Source organism: Falco cherrug, chromosome 10, assembly GCF_023634085.1.
Source record: "Falco cherrug isolate bFalChe1 chromosome 10, bFalChe1.pri, whole genome shotgun sequence".
Lineage (NCBI taxonomy): Eukaryota > Metazoa > Chordata > Aves > Falconiformes > Falconidae > Falco > Falco cherrug.
This window is the reverse complement of record NC_073706.1, coordinates 24695953-24706673: the sequence shown is the minus strand read 5'-3', so window position 1 is coordinate 24706673 and position 10721 is coordinate 24695953. Positions and strand designations below refer to the sequence as shown.

The following is a 10721-nucleotide window of genomic DNA, read 5'->3' as shown; positions in this document are numbered from 1 at the left end:
ACTATTTTTTCTTAAAATAAAATGAAGTTCTTCTGGCCATTTTATTGGCATCAGCTCCATACTTAGGAACAAAGATTAAAAAGTAATTAAAAGCCTCTGAAAACTCTGTTCGGCATCCTTTGACATGGGTTTTTGAAAGCAATTTTCATGAATGAGTCTGCATGACACTGAAGTGCTACAGTAATATCCAGTATGTATAATATTCAGTATGATATTCAGTAAAAAAGCAGCAGATGAGTACTTTTCTCTGAAATGACAGTAACCGATCCTTACTTCATTAAGGCTTAACAGTTCATCCATGCTATTTGGGGTCAGAAAGACATCGTTTTAATACAGATGGTGCCATTACACACTAGCAAGCTGTGAGCAAGTGACTTCCACAACAAAAATCTGTAAATCAGAGAATCATAATGTTTAGTACTTACAGAACTTCATATAATAATTGTCTTGGTGAAACAGTAAATGTGAGTTAGCATTTTCTGCCTTTACATCATGTTAAGTCATATGGAGTATAAATACATTTTTTGTATGTTTAAGGATTTTGCACCATTCCTTTGCATAAATACCACACTACTTTCTATGAGTAGTTTTCCAACTTTTAATGCAGTTCTTCAAATATAATAACTATCATACATAGAAGTTTGTCTTCAGCTAAGACACGTATTTCCTTGCCATAGAAAGAACTCTGGTTGGTTTTCTTCTCATTTTTTTGTAAGTGAAGTATGTCATTGAGGTCTATCCAAGAGAAAAGCACAACTGTTGCCCCAGAATTAGAGAGGTCTATTCAGCAGTTTTTACATCTTTGAAAATAACACAACCTGGTCTAGACAGCTTAGGAGATGGTTAAGATATAGAAAGAAAACCCACTGTAAAGTACCTTAACAGATACTTCCAATAAACATAGAAGAAATCATGATATAGTTCTTGGCATAAATAAGGTACAGTGAGAATTTTACTGAGAAATAGAAGACTGTGTTTTGTTTTCCATAACCTAATTTTTCAGACTTAATTTTTGTGACTTTTTTGCAACGGCAAGTAGACAAAGCTGTTTAATATTTGGGTTTTTTTATTTCTGTCTGATCTCGTTATCCCTGGGAGAAAGAACTTGCAAGAATTGCAAAGTTCTGACTGGAAATTTATTACATTCTGTGTGAAAGAAGGTATTGCACAAACTAAGGGGAGAACAAAAGAGGAGGACAAAGACCTTTTTTCTTGATCTTGACCTTGAGTAGTATTTTGTACAAGGATGTGGGTTTATCTGGGGTTTTTTTGTTTGGTTTTTTTTTAAGGCTGGAAAGTGAGAACATTTGCGTGCTGACCTGAACAAATGTGTAGAAAATGCCTTGTGCTGAGAGGTATTATGGATAAGTTTGGTTTGTGAAATGTCAGTGTGGGTGGGTGTGAGATGATTGAAAGGACGTATGTCATGAATTCTTTATAAACCTGCCCCAAACTCCATAACATTTGTGAGAGTTGTTCATAGATGGTATGAATAATTATCTTTGCAACTGGTGTCTGTGCTATGTCCTATTATCATAGCTCTGCAAACTCAGAGAGAAATGAATGCTTCATTTCTCTTGGAGAGCCATTTCTCTGTTAAGCGTTGGCATGCTGTTGGTCTTTGGAGTTCTGTCATTCTTGCAGTCGCTTCTTGGTGTAGTGGAAAGGAAATACTACTGTATTTGTGGACTGAAATTCTATTTGAAATGTTATTTTAAGAGAAATTGAGAGATAAAGAAATATCAGAAGCAGTAAAATTAAGAAATCTGCATTTCTAAGGCTATTGTCAAGAAACAAAAAGATTCTGTACAAGAAAAACTTCCCACTGAACAGATATGAGAAACATGTGGTCTTTCCTTTCTGGCACATCGAAAGCACTGCCCAAAGTGGTAGACTTGAGTTGCCTTCCTCTAGAATGTGAACATTCCTGGAAACAAACAGAGAAATATTGTCTCAGGAACGATGACCCTGGTGGTTCTGTAGTATGGAAATGAGCATGATGGAAAGAGATGCTGTGGAGATTAGAGATGGAAGCCTTCTGTGAGGACTGCGCAGTGCTGCGGCAGTGTTAGGAGAGCGTTTCCCTGCAGAGGAAAGAAGCAGCTAAATCTAGTGCAGCCTCGTCCAAGCTGCTGTTTAGGAGTGGACCCTGAAACAAGTCATTACCTCTATTTTAGCCTCAGATAACTGACACAAACCAAAACAGAAACAGAGAACTAGCTGAAAATAAAGAAGAGTAAATGCTTTATGCTGAATATATATTAAAATAAGGTTCAGAAAAAGCTGAGTTTTGCACCAATATAATATTCTAGACTGAGTTTAAAACGGTATCTGGGAGCAGTATCTGTGATAGTGAGTTAATTTTCAGTTATCATGATGTATCACATATTTTTGTCAGCTCGGCATCACTATGGAAATATGACTTTCAGAAGGAACCAAAAATACTTGCTCTTTTAGTGAGTAACAATTTGAAACATAACTATATATAGGACAAACAGCTCCTTAAAAAAATGTAAAACTCATGTTACATGTCCTAGGAGATAGTATATGCCAGAAAGCAGATCAGAGTTAATTTTCAATTCACTAGCTTTGGGATCAGCTAAGGACCTGGGTTAAAGCCGTGTTTTTACCAGTTATCAGAATGTTTTATTTCCAAAGATGGAGTATGCTAATATAAGGTATAGCATCATATATTAAGAAGGTGTGCTGAAGCACGAGATCAGTGACTTTAGGAGCCATTAGAAGAGACATTTTTTGTGGGTTTTGCAGAGGCCTCAGGGTTCAGATTTTTAGCACTGGTTGGCTGAGTCCCTCAGGTTTCTATAGAAACCTTTTGTATGAGACTTTAAATAGAGGCTCTGCATGTACCCAGAAAGTAAGAGTTCTCTGGTGTCTTTGGTTACAAGGTTCTTCTTTCACCCAAAAGTCATCTAGTAATATTCACAAGATCAGAGGTACTTGGGCAGGAAAAATGCTGTACACGTAACAAACAGCTGTATTATTTATATCTTTCAGTGATCTTATAATTTATCTTATGCTTTATATAAATAAGCTGTCCAAAGCATATACTGCTCCCAAAAGTTTGTATGCCCATCTATTAACACATGAACATTAGCTACTTTGTCATTTCTTAATAAAACGTAATTATTTCTTGTAGTTCTGAACATTCACGAATAAACATCTTCTGTAAAAGTTCATCATTATTTGTAGATTTATGCTTAGAGACCATGAGGCAAATTCTGCCATCATCTGGGAAGATAAGACACTCAGTGACGACAGATCCTTGTGCCTGCTATGTGTCATTTACCTTCTTCCAAAAAAAATCTATGTCTGTTGTAAGATGTATTTTGTATAGCGATTTGCTCAGAAGGATGAAACTGGCTAAGCACAAACAGCCTGCCGCAAATAAGCTCATTCTAAAAAAATAAACCAATAATACTGAGTTGTGGTTCTTTGGTCCCAGCCAGTTTTCCTTTTTTAAGTCTTTCCACCTGAGTAAGTTGTCATCTCCAACTCAACAAAATATTTCATCTCAAAAATAGCTAAGTGTCTTCCAGAGTTCTTTTCATTTGTGAGATTTTTCTCATGGGATGTTTTTTGCTTGGATGGTCCATTTTTTGTGCAGCAAGTGAGGAAAGGTTTTTCTCCTCATGTGCTAACTTTGCTAAAAAATAAGTTGACTTAAAGTTTGGGGTTTTTTTTTTTTCCCCAAACAGATACCTTGAAGTTTTGCTTTAAAAAAAAAAAGTTTTACAAAAATTAAGACTTCTATGTTCTGTTTAGAAACAGAACATTTATTTTTATCTTTACATTTTCATTGTTTTCAGGAAAAAAAAAAAAAGAAAAAAAAAAAAAGGCATCCAAGCCTCTGTTAGGAAATAGGACAGCCACAGAGACAGTGAAATGTGATTATTTATGGTTCACTAACTCACTACACTAGCTTTTGGCTACAGAATTGCTGTATTCTAGATATTTGTTTTGAAATTACTAATTCTTCAATAAGCTGTTCATTTTCCTGTTACTTCCTATAGAACTGTGAAATTTGTTTTTTTTTCTTTTCTGGGGTAAATCCTGTGTCTATTTGAGTGATGGGTGAAATGCACAATTACAATAACTGGACTAGGATTTTAAAGGAATATTATTCTATTAGATATCCTGTAAAGCAAACTTAGACTCTTCATTCACTTTGGGTTTGTTCTTCCAGAAAATCCAGTATGTTCACTCTGGTGATTTACGTTTTTCTGCTTGTGAAGTCTTCGGTGATTAAGACGAATGCAAAGAGGATGTTGTACTTAGAGCTGGGAACTTCACGTATTACTATAAGGTAAGACTTGACGTAAGGAAAACTTCTTTTTTCAACAGTGCAGTTGTAGTGTCAGTGAAACTGGCTGAAACAGCCATCTTTCTAGATAAGGACTTGTCAGTTATTTCCTACAAGTCCCTAAGTTATTTAAATAGAATAGTTCCAGCTGAAAGGGACCTTCAGCTGTCATCTAGTCCAACTGCAAGTAGGGGTGAGCAGATAAATCTCTAGATTTGTTTGGGTAAAGAAGTTGACCATATGATTCCCTATGAGTGTAGTAACAGTCAGAGGAGGAAAAAAAATCATTAAATTCTACCTAGTGGAAAAACAGATTCAAAACCAAAACACCTGATATGAAACAACTGGGTGCATATACCAGCAGAGCCCTCTGGAACAAATCTAGAACTATTTGTAAACTCTGATCAGTTAATAATAAGGAGTGTATTTACATAACTCGTAATGCTTTACAGATGTAAAATCACAATGACTATACAAGTGATGGACCTACCACTGGAACCATTCCACAGTCCATGGAATTGTAATTCATAATTTCATAGACAAGACCTGTTTAAAATAAAAGCACTAAATAATGGAAAGATTATCCACTTAATTAGCATGTGTATTAGAGAAAGATTATAATGTGTATTAAATGGGGAAAAAAAGATAAACATTTTTCTTTCATGAGTGGTTTTTTTTTTTTAATTTTTGGTGTTGTTTTCTTTTAAAAGAAATCCTGAAAGTAAAATTATTTTATAGTTTATATTGAAATACTTAATTAACCACTTCTAAACCACTAACATTTTCAAATACTAATGACTTAGTCAATCTTGTGCATGACTTTGCATGCTTCTCAGCTGAGATCCATGAGTATGAATCTTTCAAACTTTTCTACTTAGCTTATCCTCATTTAAAGACAAGATTGTATCTTGTTAAAATACAGAGAAACTAGATGAAAGGACCATGACAGTGTCAAAGAAAGGCACAAGTTAATTCGGATGAAGGCTGAACAGCATGTTGTGAGACAAGATAGAGGAGTAATAGCACCGTGTTGAATTATACTAGTTGATGTGTATGCCATCTTACATTCCAAATGATATTCAGCTCTATGATTTAGATGGTTCTATCACTCTATGACTGTATTTACTTTTTCAGGTGCACCTCAGTAAGATTTTTGCCTTAATAGGGCATGTGCCAGATTTCTTATACATTTTTTGATAGCACTTACACGAAGAAAGTTGAGTGCTGAATAGGTAGAAGAATGTGCATGTTTACTGAAGCCTGAAATGCCACAATCACAGAAAGATGCATTAACTCCCTCTTCTATGTGGTGTTATTTCTTAGGACCTCAGTACCTAGATAGGGGATGTATGGCCAAGGTTTTAAAAAAAGATGTTTATCATGTTTCTCAAGAAACCCTGGTGAAAACACTTCTGATAGCTTCTTAGCTGGCATAAAAGTAATTTTCCAGAAAACTAGATTTCCTTTGGTTAAGTCCCATCTGGCATATTTTAGATGAATCCACTGAAGTAAGTTTGATATATTGTTATTCAATACTACTACAAGTTTTGTCTGTGTAATTTTTCAGAATTTGTTTGAAAGTTTCATAGTGAAAAACTCAATAATTTGTTTTTTTCTGTTTGACCTTCAGGATATATCTTCACCGTGCCTGGAAAAAGGGGCAAGCTTTGAAACAGCCTTTGCCATCTCTGAAAAAAGGTGTGTCTGTCTATGAAAGAGTATGTGCAATTCTGATAAAAAGGACTAGAGCCCACCCCAGTTCTAAGAATTTGTGCATCATTCACACCTCCTCATTAGTAAATGTTATATTCCTAGTGAACTACAATTGAGCTATGAATCAGTTCTGTGCAGAATCAGAGCACATTACACGAGAGCCAGACAATTATAAGTTTTCCAGATGTGTCATGTCAAACATAAGCCTGTCAGCAAGGGCTCCCACAAATAAAAAACGTTAGGTCTTGAAGGAAATTTTTCATTACTGTTCTCTCCACATAAAGTCAGATTCCAGGATGTTTCCTGCATCTTTTCTGATACAGATCAACTTTGTGCACTCACTAGAGACACTAGATTGTATATGACTTGAATCATCACGTATTCATACTAAAAATGGCATTGATAGTTCATCTGAGGATAATATGAACCAAAGCTTTTAACGGAGTCAGCTTTGCAGTGTTATGTTTTTCTTTTTGCTGTAGAATTTCTTTCAGTGTTGTTTTTCAGTTGATTGTTGCTTTTTTATTTTTTTTTTTATTATTTTTTAACTGTTATTGTCTATTTGCTACCTACTGACTTGGCATCTATTCAGATGATTCAATATAATATTTGATTTATTGCTGACTACCTTGTGGTATGTAATACTGAGCAATTCATAGAAAGAATGATCTTATCACTGTGACTTTGATAACTGTGTCCACCAGGGAAAGAAGTATGTGCCTGAGAGGAGTTCTAGAACTGATTTTTCAGTATGTTGTTTTTTTAACTATATCCTATTGGAATTTACTTTATTAAAAAAAAAAAAAAAGAGAAAGTTTCTTTCAAAGCATTGTTTAAATTCTGTCATAAGCTTCATTATTAGTACCTTTGGGTTATATAATTATCTTTCAAAATGGGTGCAGAGACAGGCTGAAGCTATATAACGTATTAATCTTTCAAGCAATTAGTAATTCCAAACCATACCAAAAAGCTGAAAACTCTACTAAATACACAGTAAAATTAGAAAGATTATGTTGTAAACATGCAGGTGTTGTACATGGATGGCACTGGCAAATCTGATGATGTAAACAGCATAATAATACAACAGTTTAGATCAAAAAGTCATAGAAATAAATAAAATACATAATAACTTCAATTAATGAGATCTCAAACAAACTATATATTATTTAAAAACCGCATAACCAGTGGGGCTATAACAAGCCATGCTTTTAATCAAATTAATGAGCCTACAATTCAGGACTGTTCGTGACCCAGAATAAAGCCTTTCCCTACAGCACAACTTCCTAACAGCCCTTCATGTATCGTTCATTAAACACAGACTAGTATTATGTAGGGCATAAGGACATACAGGACAAGAGATTTTGAAAATTTTAACATAGACGACTTTGGAAATCCCAGCTTTGTATCAAGTCCTTAAAAAACAATTACTTGGAATACTTGTTACACTAAATCAACACTATATATTCACCCATCCTTTGATAATTGCATGTATCTTCACAATGTTTATTTCTATGAAATATTAATCTTGTCACAGTGAAATACTCTGAATTTGTATTTGAAACATGACAATTTTTAAAAAACTATTGGACTACTATTTTCTTTTTTTAAGGAATAAATTAAATATTGACAAAAATTAGCAAAATCATCAGAAATCTGAGACAGCATCTACTCTAAGAAGACACACCTTTATGAAGCCCGAACTGAGATAAACAGTAATGATATCAGCAATAAGATGAAAGCTTCTCCTGAAAGGTTAGTAATATTTGCAGAAAACAGTAAATGATTCATGTTGAATTCAGGCTTATTTAATTCTATTTGTGCCACTGTGTGCTCTCTCCTGCTTCTGATAAGAGTTTAATTACTAAGGTAATCATATAGACATATAGGCTGACATATAGAAAGGAGGACACAACTATAGTAGGGCAGGATCCTAGAAGGTGAGAGCTGAGCACGTGTCTTTAATCTAAAAAGAGGTCTCAGAACCATCATCAGAGTGCTGAAAATCAAGTTATTTATTGTTACCACTTGTTCCAATAAACAGTCTGGTGTTAGATTTTGAATAACCGATATTCAATATAAAATTATTCTGAATCAAAAAGAGCTAAAGAGCTTTGAATCTAAACACATATTTAAGTCATTCAGCAAGACATAATCAATCCCATGTACTTGTTTTCTGCAGCCCTTGTTTTGTTTGTCAACCTAAACAGTTGTTCCTCTTCAAAGTTAGCGTAGTGGAATTTTCAGAGACATTGCTGTATGTCTTGCTAACAGGTACTCCAACAAAAGAGTTCATATCATGTCTGACACTTGATGTACTTCTTCCAAAAGGCAGTATTCATGGGAATGGTAAGCAGCATTTACAACTTTGCAACAGTATTCCCAAAAGTACTGCCTGACTCATGTTCATTTGAAAGAGTTTTCAGCTGTAGGGAAAATTACAGAGTGTACTTTATTGTTGTAAAGGACTCTGCTAACAGTGTCAGTCTACAGCCAAAGCCGATTATGTTTTTTATAGAATATTACAGAAATATGACATTTTCTATACAGCAAGGTTGAAAATTGTATGTGACATTTACATAGACCTGTTACATGCCATGGTTTCCAGAAGTATGCAGGTATGAAAAATTATTTTAATTAACTTTATTATAGAAATGTCGCGGCACAATTTATAAGAAGAAAAAAGCAGATTTTTAAGGTGGTATAAAGTATGTCTTCCTCTTCAGCATCTTCTGCAAGTATGACATTTTGTGCTCTGATTTTTAATAGCATTACAATGCTATTAAAATTATACTTTCAATGTTTTGATGTGTTTGTTGGTGGGGTTTTTTTAACTAGTAAAAACATGGTATTTGAGTGTATCAAGTCAACTTGTTTAATTTTAGAGGGAAATAAATACTTCTTAAATGGGAATGGAATACTCTTCAAAGTGACAAACGCTGGTTTGTAATTCTGTTGGTGGTTTTGTTTTGGCTGGCTAGTCATCTTTTAGCTCTGGTAAAAAGTATGTATGTTCTAAACTTCAGATTAGAAGTGTAGGAGGCTCGAGACTTAATTTCAGCTCCTCTACCATATAAAAGTAAATTAATTAGAAAAAAAACCAAAACCACACAAATCTAATATTCTCTCCATTTTAGCAATATTTGTCTGTTCAAGGTTGTATTTGTCATCTTGAACCCAAGTTAATAGAATTCATGAGCTACACAACATTAGACTGTATTCTGTATGCACGTATATTTAAATATTTTTTCTTTTCCTAACTAGCTAAGATATTTCTTTCTTAATCTGGGAATGCTGTTAAGTATTTGTGCCCTACTCACATCAATGAATGTAAACAGGACAACTCTTTTATGCTTTACAGACTTGGAGAAATAAAATCGGCTGGCCATGAGGCCTGAAGAAATGGCACCGTCACACTGAAATTGGCCATGCTCTGTCCTGACTTGTATTTCACTGAAGATTTGACTAAATGTCTTCAGCAGGTGATTTTTATAAACTGTCACAGGAGACCAGCATCTTGAAGCTTGCTTAAATTTTACAGAACAGTTTGGGCAACATAAATACAGATAAGCAGTATACGTGTATGGATGTACCAACATGAATTCCAGTGGCGGTCAATGGGGCGAGCTACACTAAGAAAAGGTCAGAGAGTAATGATAACAGTTCTTCTGTCTCCTCATTCGGTATGTTCTTGATCAACTGAAACCTGTGGTTAAAATGACAGAAAGACATGTACCATACTTTCGCAGGTCAAGTTTCTAGTAATTGAAATTGAGTCAAGTTTCTAGATGTAATTGAAACAATGGTAGTTTCTTTCATGGAAAAAGTACGAGTTCCCCTCTGTTACAGGTAAGCAGCTTCTTCTGTGTCTGGGTTCTGGTTATGTTTGTTCTTGGCTAGAAAGATTTTTTTTCTATATGTTAGAAGGGATTACCTCTCTTTTATTTCATAGGTATTTATTGTCTGTCTGTCAATGTCATCTTCAGGAAAGTAACAATTACTTATTTGTCACAAATTCTAATTGTAAAATGCAATGATCGTAGGCAGATTATGACAGCTAAACAGGGAAAAGTATACAACTTGGAGGAAATAAGATTTTGAAATGAGAAACTAGTTTTCTGTTGTGAGGAAATCAGTCTGTATTTAATGTAAGAATTTCTCAGAACTTGATCTCCCCTGTTCTATGGCGTAGAAGGAAAGTGCTCTGAATTTTTCAGTCTACTTTTATTTTTTATATTTCTGAATAATAAAAAAAAAAAATCTGTGACTGTAAGCCACTGTCCCACACCACTATGCTGGGATGTTGTGGTGTTGTTGTTTTGTTTGGGGTTTTCTTTGTTTGTTTTTTAAATAATATAAAATGCATTATGTTCTTCTGTGTTTTGTTATGAATAATCTTTTCTGAATGGAACTTCATCCTAATTCAAGTGCCACTAAAATAAAGGTTAACTTCTCTGACTGTATATAACTTCAGTAGAAAAGCTTTTATAAATTACTTGATTGTTTCACAGGCCTTGGAGAGTGCTGTTGTGGATGGCAATGAGTGTGACTCATCTGACTATAGAGCTGGAAGTGTAATATTAAAGAAAATAAATAACAAGACTGAAAAGAGCATTAAATGAGGAAATGAGGCATGAATGCATGAGACAGAGGTTAGTCTACTGCATGTAAGTAGATACCACCTAATTAC

At 34.4% G+C, this 10721-nt stretch overlaps 1 long non-coding RNA gene across 1 annotated transcript; it reads left to right on the top strand.

The window, feature by feature from the left end:
- The first annotated feature begins 4228 nt into the window (after window positions 1–4228).
- Window positions 4229–10428, top strand: LOC114015075 (uncharacterized). The gene is made up of 4 exons (XR_003558831.2): window positions 4229–4324; window positions 5952–6019; window positions 7644–7786; window positions 9393–10428. It is a non-coding gene; the product is annotated as an uncharacterized LOC114015075 (long non-coding RNA).
- Window positions 10429–10721: the final 293 nt, after the last annotated feature.